The following is a 13,265-nucleotide window of genomic DNA, read 5'->3' on the forward strand; positions in this document are numbered from 1 at the left end:
TGTTAGATTTGACACTCCCTGGCTTTTGAGGATTTAGCTAGGAGCCTCAGAACATTAGTTACCGTGAGCCGCGCCGCTTGGAAGGGGCCGCGGTCACTGCTTCTGCACTGACCAAGCAGTTGTAGGGGCAAGAGCGTTCTGGTTCCCCAACCTGACTCGCCCCCTCCCTCCCGTGAGCCGTTGCAGGCACCTAGTACCTCGCTCCTGAGACTTGGATACCCACCTCCTCCCGGCCAGTGGTTCAGAGCCACGGACAGGCTGAGGAGCCTTCGGAGTCTTTTGCAAAAAAAAGATCAACATTGCATCCATGTGATCTTCTATTAACTTTCCTTCTGGAAAGTTAGGATGTTGAGTGGAAAAGGCTTGTGGAGTCCTTTCAAGAGTAAGAATCTTAGGGGGAGGTTCCCTTATCAGTCCTTGTTTATGTCAGGACTTAATTTGTAAATTTCAGTATTTGGATAGTTTTTACTGCAGAGGAATCTCCTGTTGTACTATCTGGAGTGGATTCCCATCTAAGTTGATGATAAAAAGTGTCGTTTTCCTTTGCAGTGTATTGGCGGCTCTCATGGAGTGAGTGATGGTGACCTTTTTCTAATTTTGCTGAGGGTTTATTGACAAAGGATAACTGAATATTTGCAGTTGTCTGTAAATATTTGAAATCATCACATGGCCTTTTACATAGTGCTAGAAATGTTAGTCTTCGTTTTCTGGAAGACAAAATTGCCATGTTTAGAATGTCCTGTAGTTTAGATGATGAAGTTTTTTAAAGAGATGGTGAAACATCATTCCCATCTCTTGAGATATTTTATCAATGCTGATATGTAAGTAAGGTACAGTGCCTCTTTAATTACAGTGAGGTGGCGATATCTTTTTGGTTCAACTTATTTAGTGAAATTTGTCAGTGGACCCAGTGCAATTGTATAATTTACCAGATTTAAGATTTACCAACATAATTAAAATTAAAATGAATTCTTAGGTATCAGGAAAGCAAACTCTTTTTATTAACTTTCCAGGCAAATAGTAATCTAAGTGATTTAAGGTATAGCATATAAAACAGAAAAGTGTAAATGAGGGACTATTGCATTTCTTTAATTAAAGCTAATCTAAGAGCTTAAGAAATCCAGTCTTAGAAGACCTTCTTGATTAGGGAAGACTGACCAGGTACTCAGATGCTGATTCCTGAGTTTCTTCTCTCCCTTGCAGTTCATTTACTGTGATTATGATTGCAGACACTTCCAATTCATTTTGAGAACCTTGCTTTTCTTTAATGTTAATCTGAATTGTTTTGGATCTCTTTAAATGTCCTGAGATTGGCTAGAACATCCAGTTTACCAAATGTAAGTTCTGTTTGTGTTCCATCAGGCTTTTTATGCTCCATCCACCCTGTGCAATTTTTTGTTTTGTATTATTACTGTTCCAGACATTAAAGTCTGTTACAACCTGCTCCTTCATTACAGGGAGTATTTCTTTGCTTTAATATTTCCCACCTGTGGAGTCAAGACAAGAGAAACATGTTCTTAGCTTCATCCTTGTACCTGAATCTCTTGTCCTATCTTTGAGGTGAATGATGTAGAAAAATGACCTTATTATCCCAATCATATTGTGTTATTTTTTTCTTTGATTTATTCAAATATTTTTGAGTTTCTACTGTGTACCATGTTTGGTGCTAATTGTAAGGAAACATTCCTTGTCTTTACCTCAGAGACCTTATAGTCTAATGAGAAGAAAACACATTGATCTAGCCTCCACAATATATAAATAAAAATTGTGCTACATGCTATGAAGGAAAACCATAGGGGACCAGAAAACAGAGGAGCTGTTTTCTGAAGAAATGACTTGGAGTTGAAATCCAAAGATTTGAAGAAGAGTAGTTGTTGATCTGGGGATGGGACACTCCTGAAAATAGCAGTGTGTACCAGGTCCTGAGGCAGGGGAAGGAAGGAACTGGAAGATGGATGTAGTTGGAACATGGAGGGTGAGGAGATAGGTGTAACAATACCACAAAGGTAAGGATGTATATTGCAGACATGATTTAGATCTTAAGAGGAATGGGAGGCTATATAAGGATGTAATTTAGGAAGAGACATGATTACATTTGTGTTTTGAGGGACTACTCTGACTGCCTTCGGGAGATACCCTTTGGTCTATAGATAATTAAGAGTTCCATTGTTACAGTAGTTCATGTGACATATGACTTTGCTTGAATTGGTAATGAAGAAAGTGAATTGATTCAACAACTATTAAAGATGCAAAATCATCAGGATTTGGTGATTGGATGTGGAAGTGAAGATGGCAGAAGGTCTAGGATGATAGATTGTTACATTATAAAAAGTTATAAAGACAAAATTTATTCATTCTATTCTATTTTATGGTTATGAGAAGGCTTATTTTTTAGGCATTGTTCTCTGTATTTTAAGGTCATCATTTATTAAGACCATCTATTTAGACATGCAAAGTGCAAAAAGTTTCTTTAATAAATTATAATAGGTCTCAGACTGACACCATTTCCCCCAGGTTTTAGGCCTGAATGAGTGTTTGAAGTTGAATCATAATCACTGAAAGAAAGTAAAGGAAATTTAGCCTCAGTGGTTTCTATTAAAACCCTCAGTACTGATTGGGCTTTTGTGTAAACTCATGATTTGTTGGGAGTTGCTCTGGACTCTACGTACCTTTAAGTCCTGAATAAAGGAGTATGGAACAGTTGTTGCATCCCATTTTCTGGAGCCGCTCTGGAAATACACACCCTTAAGTCCTCTGTAAGAGATACTGAACAATTATGGCGCCTTGCAGTAACTTGGGCTTTATCTCCACTGGGATAATGAGGTGTGGCTCCAAGAGTAGGTGTTACCCAGTGGGATTGAATTACACTCACCTGTTCCTTTGTAATCCTACCCCTTTGCCTTTTTTGGATAGAATGTTCCATGGAACCTCCCCTTGTGTGTCCCCTATATAAGAATAAAGAATTCCAGCGGCTCTCTCTTTCCACTGACCCCTAAGTTCACAGAGCCATCCCTGGATTTTGAAAAGGTACTTATGTGTGTGTGCATGCTTTCTTCGGTGTTTTCTTAAGTTATTGGAATAGTCAGATTTTGTGAATGCAGCATTAAGTTGTTACCTAGGGTAGATGATGATAATGATTCTCTGTATATTCAAATGATACTTTGGCCAAACCATTAGTGACATGTAAATTCAGAGCATACACAATAGGATTCAGCAACTACTGCTTGGCCAAGAGGTTAGGTTTGAAAGGGGTCTAGCTTAAATGAGGACTAGTGGCCAAATTCACTACCCTGTCACAGTTTAGTTCCAACTTACCAAAGTAATTTTATCTCAGTGATGATCAGTTGTAACCTGAAAAATTCTTCCTTTGACCATGAGATTTTATCTCAAAGGGAAATGCCATTTATACTGTTAGGGATAGAGCTATCACTTAGCAAAAGTGTAATGTCCTAAGTAGCCACTGTTCTCTCAGTTCTCCAGTCTACATGGCTCAGGATGTTTTTTGTTTTCTTTGCAGTTCTCAACTTTTCACCGTCCAAAATTTCTAGTAATAATAACATTGATGTTGATAATAAAAGTATATCACTAAGCCTAAGAAATCTGGGCTTATAGACATCCTGAAATTATTGCAGATTTTTGTGTATATGTGCATTTTCTGGATTGAGAATTAGAATCTTCCCTACTTCCCCGAAGGTCCTCTAAGCCAAACAAGGCCTCAGACCACTGACTATGAGCCCTTTGGAGGCAAAGTTCATGTTTCCTGCTCATAGGATATATCTTCCCTTCTGTTCTTGGTGTTGAATTTGTGGAAGGTGCATATTAAATTTTTGGTCAAAAACATAAAGTACATCTATTTATGTATTCCCTGTATGTCTAGACACTGAAAATGTTTGGTGGATTTCCTAGGAATTGCTTCTTATTTGTTGGTTTTTGTGAAAGAGTCTCCCATACAGGGGTCTAAGTAAGGTCAGCCTGCTCCCTGTCCCCTTATTTCCCCCTCAGTCATGTCCCCTGGAGAACATTGAAAATATCTAGAGTTAAAGTCCCTATTTGCATATGTTCATGTTTTACTGGGGATAAATTTTCTGTTCCTTAATCCAGTAGCAATATAAAAGGTATCACATGAATATGTTTCATTAACAGCCATACCAATAAGTAGAAAGGTTTAAAATATCTATTTGGGAAGTGCACAGTTATTAGTGAAAAGAGAATGAGAACTGGTGTAAAACAGTTGAATTTGGATCACTATTTTGTGACTTAGGTTAGCTGTGTAGAAGGGGAAATAAGACGAAGGATACAGTTTGGGTTTCTGTATAAGCTGCATTAGGTCAGTGAGTTATAGATTGGAGAAAGTGAAAGGTAAGCTTCAGGAATGGAAAGCAAAATTCTGAGTTTGCACCATTTGTAACCAGAACATATACACATTCTAACTTCCTAGTTATTAAAAAAAAAAAAAAAGATGGGGGGATTTGGTCAGCAAGATTTGAAAAGCTATTGAATATAGGAAAATGGTTGCAATTATTCAGCTTCAAACTAGATAATTGTGTTTGTTCATATGTACACTGTGGATTTCTACATTCCTGAAGATTGAATGTACAATCTGCCATGTGAAAAGTCGTTAAGTCAAGAATTTAAAATTTCTAGAATTCAATGACAAAGGCTGTGAAAGGAAGGGTTTATAGTTTTATATAAAGATGGAAAGGGGGAAGGGTGAGAAGGTGAAATATAAATGTGGACAATTTTTGTAAGTATTAGGAGATATATTGATATTTAAATATGATACTCAACAAATATTGTGTGTGTGCATGTATGTATGCAGAGAGGGTTTTTTTTTTTTGTGTGTGTGTGTGTGTATGTGTGGGACTGAACCTAGGTCCTCAAATATGCTTGGCAAGTACTCTCCCACTAAGCTAGATCCCAGGCCCTAAAATATAAGTTTCATTGCTCTAGGCATGGGAGATTGTGTATTGTGGAGGAGGTGGAAAGTTTTGACTTAATAAAGATGTTATTCAAGTCTTGACCTAATAGCCACAGTAGGTGTCCATAATATCAATTTGTGTGTGTGTGTGTGTGGGGGGGTGGTAATGAACACATGAAAGCAACAGAGGCTCTTTCCCATTCCCCTGCCCTGAAACTTCTAGTCACTCAAAATAATGTGTTGAGGTCTTTTTTACTGTGAGGCACTGGGCTGGGTCCTGGAGATGCAAAAATGTCAAGGACATAGGCTCAGATCCCTTAAGAGAGATAAACTGTGGGAATGTTAGTCATAAAAAGAAGCTTCTTACAGAGCTGTAGGAGGTGGATGTTGAGAGGGAGAACAAAAAAAGAGCATAGAATTTAGCTATACCAGGAATGTCAGTGGGATTTGGCCAGGTAGAATTACAAGGAAAAACATTCTAAACTAAAGGAATATGGTGAAACCAGAAAGAAGTCCAGTTTTACTGATGAAAAATGGTGGAATAATTTTTTTTTTTTAATTTGGGTGAATGTACCTCAGTGAAACTCAGCATTCTGTACAATTGAGATGCACCAATAAAAAAAGATTGGAAAGTTAAGTTTGGGCTGTGTTTGAAAGGAATTAAATGGTAGGCTAATGAACTGAGTTATGGTTTCATTAATTCAGCAGTATCTTTCTAGAGTATCTTCTTTTTTGAAGTGGGTTTGAGGAATTGGTAGCATTCATTTACTTATCAACTTTTAATCATTCACTTAACAAATATTTCAGATATATGTCGAATATCTACTGAGTGGACATTGCTCTTGGTATTGGAGATGCTCTAAGGTAGTAAATAATAACAACAATTGCTTACATATATTGGATGCTTACTTTGGACCAGGTGAATATTCTACATGCATTATGTTGTTTAATTGTAACAAATGCCTTCTAATGCAAATCTGTATAATCCTTACTTTATAGATGAGGTGGCATAGGTAGGGAGAAGTAAAATCTTTGTCCGAGGTCAAAGAAAGCAGTAGAGCCAGGGTTCAATTTTCAAGTGTTTTAACTTTACATCTGTGTTCTCTGATTCTGCATTATGGATTTAAACAACATGGACAAGTTCATATGGAGTACATATGTGAAGACAATAGCAGGATAATTTCAGATAAACACTGTGAAGACAATTCAAAGGAATATGAAGGAAATGGGGGCAGAGAAGATCACTCAGTGGAAGGAAGATTACAACTGAGCTTAAGACTAAAGAATGAGTATATATATATATAAATCTAAGGGAAGAGCATTCCAGGCAGAGGAAACAGAAATGCAGAATCCTTGAAGATGGAACGAGGCTGGAGTGTTTGAGAAATAGAAGGAAGGCCAGTATAGCTGGAGGAATGTAGTCAGGACTCAGATGATGGGAAGTGTAAGGCCTGTAGTGTGTTATTAGGGTTGTTATTTATATTTAGTTTACACTCATTGTCCTTTAGCCATTACAATCCTTTCTCTCAACAGTGGATGGGTTGCATGGTAAATTATATGGTCATTTTACTTACTCTGTTTGGTCCTAGATAAACAAAATGAGTAATAAAGTTTTTGGCACCTGGTTTATGGGCCAGACATGCAAATATACAATTGCAGTGGGTAAGTCAAGAACTGTGTAAGCTAAATCCATTGGGACCCATGAAATCACAAAAGAAAGCTATCATCTAGTTTTATGGGGCAGGGTGCCATCAGAAAGCTTGACTTAGAAAAGGACATGCTGAAGATGTGAGGACAGAGGTGCCATCAGAAAGCTTGTCTTAGAAAAGGACATGCTGAAGATGTGAGGACAGAGGTGCCATCAGAAAGCTTGTCTTAGAAAAGGACATGCTGAAGATGTGAGGACAGAGGAGCAGCATGCCATATTGCTATGTCATGAAACATTATGGCCAGTCCTGGGGACTATATGACTGGTAGATTGGGTAGGGGAGGGGAAGAAGAGAAGACTCTAAAAAGAAAAATAGAATCTGAGCCATAAAAGACTTTGAATAGTATGACTGGTCAGAGCTGGACTATAAGGAAAACTCTGGAAATAAGTGCAGGCTAGATTTCTGTGTGGAGATAATTATCCCTGTAATATAATGAAGTCTGTACTAGTAGAAGGACCCAGAAACTGAATACAGGGAGAAAAAGATTATAGAATTGCCCAGATTAGCAGTTAGGAAGAGGATTCCTGAAGAGGAAAGGAGAAAAGAATGGTAGGAATGCCTTTAGAAAGAACACAGCTGAATATTATTACCCTGTAGGCATATAGGAAAGGGCCATCACCCATTCAAATGCTGCAATATTAAGAAGGAGCCAGTTAAGATATGATGCAGCAAGTGACTGGAAATGTTATCTCCTGCTGAACTAACCAGTAGTACTTTGGCCTGGAGAGGGAGCATCGTTAGTGGAATTCAGTAAATATTATGACCCAGAGAAACAGGCTTAGATGAGAAAGAAGTTCAGGTTATGAACAATCATCCTCACTATGGAAAGAATACAAATAGAGAAAGAGTTTTATTAGAGAATTGTAACAATCAAGGCATTTTGGCTTATATCTCTTACTGTAATTTGATGGGCTGTCCGCCTCCTGCTACCAATTGTGTGTGTGTGTGTGTGTGTGTGTGTGTGTGTGTGTACAAATTACCTAAAATTCTTGGGAATATTGCGTAAATAATGTAATTTTATACATTAATTTGATGTGTTTTAAAGAAAAAAACAGGATAGCAAATTTGTATGCTCAGCATTTAAGTAAGTAGTAAGTTTTTAAAAATGAAGGATACCGTTTAATTCTAGTTCGGCCCTGTGATCTTGAAAGCAATACTGAAGCAACTTGAACTGCAACTACTCAGGTCTTAAATCGTTTTGGAGAAAGAAGAACTAACTTTCAGATACTTCATTTGAGAAGAATCTGAATGTTTCAAAATGAGAAATGTTCCCAGTTCTGCTTCATTATAAATTCCCTTCTAAGCTCCCTAGCCTTCATAGCATTTTTAAACGTTGCTCCTGAGAAGCATTTAAACATGCCAACAGGGAGACCTGATTGAGTTCACTGAATGTAAGAACTGGTACATTGAAACTTGAGGAAAAAATTAACTTTGCATTATCTAATTAAGTTTATAGGATTGCAGCAGAGCAGCCTGGTTTCTCAAATCTAGAAGGTACAATTAACGGCAGTATTACATCAATACCAACTAGTCTGCTAATAGGCTTCTAAGCAAAGCAATTGGAATTTGTTATTACCAAGAATATTTTAAACTGGATGAATTAAAATTAAATTACATACTATCGGGAACCATTCTGTATGAGGATAGAATAGATGACCTAATCATTTTTTAATCTTTAATTTTTATCCATTCCCTGAGTTGAGAAATATGTTTGGGCCTCAAGGGAAACGGTACTCCCTTCAGTAGCAAACTTAATGTGCTTAATGATTATCTGGCTTGGGTGTAATTTTAGCATATCTTGTTCTTTTATGAAATTATTTTATAATACCTTAGTCCTTACCGTATTGAGTTACTGTGAAAACTGTGTATTCCTTGGTAATGTGTATTACAACTTGGTATTAACTAAGTAGGCATTAACTGAGAAACTGTCAAATCTTTTTTTGGTCATTCATATGAGAAGATAGATGTGTAACATTTCTGTTTATTAAACTATATTCTCCTTTGACTTTGGATTTTCCTTTTAATAAAAACCTAAACCAAAACAAACAAAAAACCCAACCCATCTATGAAAAGATATTCTTTTTATTGTGAGCAAGGTTTGCAAGTAACTTTTACAACTGAATACCTACCCCCTTTTCCAGCTGGAATGCTTGATTTAAAAGTACATGTATGAAGACACAAAGTGATGTGAATATACTATGCATACAACCAGAGATATGAAAACTTGTGCTCTATATATTTAATAAGAATTGTAATGCATTCTGCTGTCATATAAATAAAAAAATTACATGAAAAATGAGAACCACTGTAAAATAAAACTACTTAACACTAAAAACAAACAAACAAAACCTATTGACTCTGCTGATTAACCAGTCTCAGAGTCTTAATGTAATATGGAAGTCACTTTCGAACGGTTTATAGAATTTTAAAGATAAACCCTTAAGAGAAGTGATGTCATAACATGAGAGTAATACCTTCATAATTTTGTGAGATTTTTAAAAATATATGCCTTAGAAAGGCTAAATTGAAAAAAAGAACAGTAAGGTACAGCTGAACATTGAGAAAATAAAGTTTTGTTTGGAGTGCTCTGGAAGTTCTTTATTTATCAGGACTTACAATTGCACGTCAGATTTTCTATTCTGTTGAAGTAAATTGTTCACATACATTTTTAGTAACACCTATTATTGCAAAAAATATGACCTCATAACCCTTGCATGAGCTATCAGTATAATTAAGTAAATCATGCAGTTGTCATGTTGCCATAATATATCACAGGTAGCTGGGTAAAGATGTTCAAGTACAGGATATGGGAAGAGAAGAACATGGCAAGGAGATTCTAATTCTGGATAGATGTATAGTTTATAGTCAGTTGTGGAAATATCTTAAAAAATGACTCTGAACAATCTAGTGAGGTCAAGTCAATTAAGGGATTTTATTTGCTTGATTGTTAATGCTACTATGAAAAATACATATTTGTGAGGGAAATTATTTACCTAGAAAAACTTACCTAGCAATATGTTATACTATACTAGAGTTCTTTGTTAATAGCAGCCCATGTACCTATAAAAGAAGAATGCTTTGTATAGCAATTTCAAAACCTGGCATAGGCATGTCCTAAAACATTTGTCTTATTAGGCATAGGTTTTAAGTATACATATTTAGGATGACTTAAATACCCCCACTCCTGACAGATTTTTCTCCTTCAAAATTTAGTATTTTTCCATGAAGTTCTTATTAGATAATTTGATCATCATATGTCTTAACTAATCTATTTAATCTTTGATGTGGCAAGATGTGTTGTGAAAGTGTTAGTATTTATTTCCTTTACAATCTGTTTGCAAGGTTTTGCATCTTTTGAAAGAAAGCTTTTTAAACCTCCTGTTTAAAAGTCTACTAATTCTTACCAGGATGATTTAAGATAAATAAAAAATCCATCAGACTTTTGGCAAATATGTTCTCAAATAATGACAGAATAAATGACTACAAAGAGCTTTTTAGAGTAATAAAATAGAAATGACTAAAATCTTACTAATTTATACATGCAGATTTTCTCTTATAGTAGATGTTTAGTTTTTTAAACTAAAAGATTGATGTCAACATTGGAAATTGTGATCACTTGAAATAGATAATTGTATTTTAACATATAAGCAAAGGAGTGCTAGAATAAGGAAATATAGGTGTGCAGTTTCATTAACTATTGCTTCCTGTGATGGCCTCAGGAAGTTCTAAGTCTAAAATCAGTCACGGGAGATTGGAAAAGAATGTTTCTCCTGTGGTGGGCAATTAAAATAAAGTTGCTTACAGATTAGAGAGATCGTAGTGGTAAAGAAAAAAAAAATGCTTTAACAAATAATTTTCTAAAATTTTTGTATTCTGACAGTATGTTAAAAGAGGATGATTTCTAAATACCTCAATATTTTAGAGAAATACATTCTCTTGGTATGAATTAAAATAACTTACTCTTTTTCTTGTAGTTAACATTTAGACACTAAATCATGGCACATATAACAAACACTTATCTTAAAATAAGTGTAGGGTACTTGAAAGCGCAGTAAAATTTTGAAGAGTGATATCAACCTGCAAACCTTAATTGAGCCAAAAATGCCATACCTCTTCCCTAGTCCTGCTGTCTTCATAGCTTGAGAATTGCTAGTATCATCTGAAGTATTGGTCAAAATCCATATGTACTACAAGATTATTCTCAGATTATTTATTCCAAAATTCCTATATGAAAATGGGAAGATGTGTTAATGAATGTAGCTTCACTTTATTTTCTATTAATTACTGCCACAAACTAATGCTAGCTACTCTTGTTTGAGCAAGAGTACTAGTTCAAGAAAATAGCCAGAGTCTAATGAATAGTTTCATCTGGTACAATTATGTTTCATAAGAGACAGTTACTATTCTTGACCTCTGCTCAATTACCCAGTAACACTAAGCAAAATGTAAATGTTAAAATCTTTGTTATACTTTGGCAGTAATCCTGTCAGATAAAGTGAATGGCTTGAAACATTCATTCCGATTTGTGTCTACTTATTTAGCTTAAATAACAGGTACTGTGTTTAAAAGTAAACATGTCTTATGTAATTATTTATGGTTTATAAAGGCTGTTAAAATGCAAGAAGAGTAAAAGGAAGTTATTATAAGTAACAATTAAGGGATACATGCTTTTTAAATATAGAAAATCAGAATTTAAGGTATTCACAAAGATAATAATACATATTTACATATTTATTCAGTGTCTTTAATTTTTTGATTACTAATGACGTAAGATATCTTTTCTACTGTTCCTTCAATTCTTTGTGGAAATAACTTCAATCTGTTTAGTCATTTCTTCTTTCTTTTCCTCCTTTGGGACAGAGGATTTCTTTTCCTGATTATGAGGCTTGGAATTTGTTGAACTGGTGGTAGGTCAGTTTCTTTGGGTCCCGCTGGGTACTAATTGTAAGAATGATTCCTTTAGTGTCAAATGTCAGCAATAGATTTTTCTGTCTTTATTTTCAATAAAATATATCTACCATTTGGATACACAGCATGTTGCCTCAAAGTGAGGAGCCTAGAGGGTTGCTTAAAATTCTCACACTAGAGAAGTTGCATTTTCTGAATATACCCAATTGCATTTTTCTTTTTTTACCCAATTCTTTTTAATTAAAGATTATAAACTGGATAACTCTCGTGATGAGACAGTATTGATGAGAAAATGAAATTTTATTTCTAAAGTTATAGAGATAATGAACCTTTTAAAAAGTTTTTTTGCTGTCTGATCTCTATATACCTCCTTGCTTCTCTCATGTCTCACTAAAAAGAAAAAAAAAAAAAACCTGCCTTGAAGAGGCTGTTTCATCCTGTGAAATGCCACAGATCTTGACAGAGAAGAATGATGAAAGCTAAAGACCCCAGTGATTGACTAATAATGGTGGTAAGGTTAGGGATTTACTTTTCTTGCACGAGACTTCTTTCTGTCAATGGACTGCAGATTTTCCTGGGTTGACAGGCTTTATTTAAGACTGTCATATATATCAAGTGGTGAAAATCAAATCAAATTTAAATTACTAAGCAGACCATGCTCCTGATAATATTCCCCCCACCAAAAAAAATTAGAATGTTGTATTTTGAAATATTAGTATTCCGAAAGTTGACACGTAAGTTTTAATGAACTTCTCTCTATCCCACTACCTTGTCAGTGAACTATAATCATTGGTTCATTTGTCATAATTTTACCTGCTGACTACTACTACTACTACTACTTTTTTTTTTTTTTACTTTACCACTGAAATACATCCCAGTCCTTTTAATGTTTTTATTTTTTATTTTGAGACAGGCTCTCACTAAGTTGCTTAGGACCTCATTAAATTCCTGAACTAGTTAAACTTGTGATTCTCCTGCCTCAGCCTCCCAAGTCATTGGGATTATAGGCATGCACTACCATACCCAACCATGATAACCATTTTTAAATGGTAAGAATGGTTAGAAAATATACAGTGCCTTATTAAATCAAGTGCCTTATTTGTTTCTAGTACTTTTAACTTAGGTATATATTTGATGCACTTATTTCTAAAATACATGAATTAGTACTGATTCATAATTGTCTTTAGAATATCACATGTGTATATTTAAAAATACATCAGTAATAGATGACTGACACCAAATGTGGTAAAAAAAACTATCATGTTTTAACTAGTTTGTGGTGAAGCAAAATACATGAGAAATTTCCTGTGTTTCAGTTTGCTTATTATCAGTAGAAATCACTGTTGCCATCTCCAGGAAGTTAGGTTGGTTGAATTCTCTTTACTGTTTTATGAAAGCATATAGCAGTATACAGCACTCTTAAATATGTGTAAAGAGTGAATGATGCATTAAGTGGCACCTGAAATCTTGAAAGGACAATGTCTCTTATTAGAGGTTTAACCTAATAGGAGTGAAGATCAATGTCTCAAGAAAACAGTGCAAAAATTCATTTTGGGATATGGAAGCTAATTGAGGATTTTCATTTCTACAGTTACTTCATTGAGAAAAATTCCTGATCTTATAAGACTATAGTTTACTATATATGATTTTTAAAATACTCTTAAATGCTTCCTGTCTCAGTCAGACAATGAATTAAAATGTATTGGATATTCAACAAAAGAGACCTACAA

General features: G+C 35.1%; 1 protein-coding gene across 2 annotated transcripts in view; it reads left to right on the plus strand.

The window, feature by feature from the left end:
* Window positions 1-13,265, plus strand: part of Galnt7 (polypeptide N-acetylgalactosaminyltransferase 7) — a 128,883-nt gene that overhangs the window by 1,202 nt on the left and 114,416 nt on the right. The gene's annotated exons all lie outside the window — the stretch shown is intronic.

The sequence above is a fragment of the Ictidomys tridecemlineatus genome, chromosome 14 (assembly GCF_052094955.1).
Source record: "Ictidomys tridecemlineatus isolate mIctTri1 chromosome 14, mIctTri1.hap1, whole genome shotgun sequence".
Classification (NCBI taxonomy): domain Eukaryota; kingdom Metazoa; phylum Chordata; class Mammalia; order Rodentia; family Sciuridae; genus Ictidomys; species Ictidomys tridecemlineatus.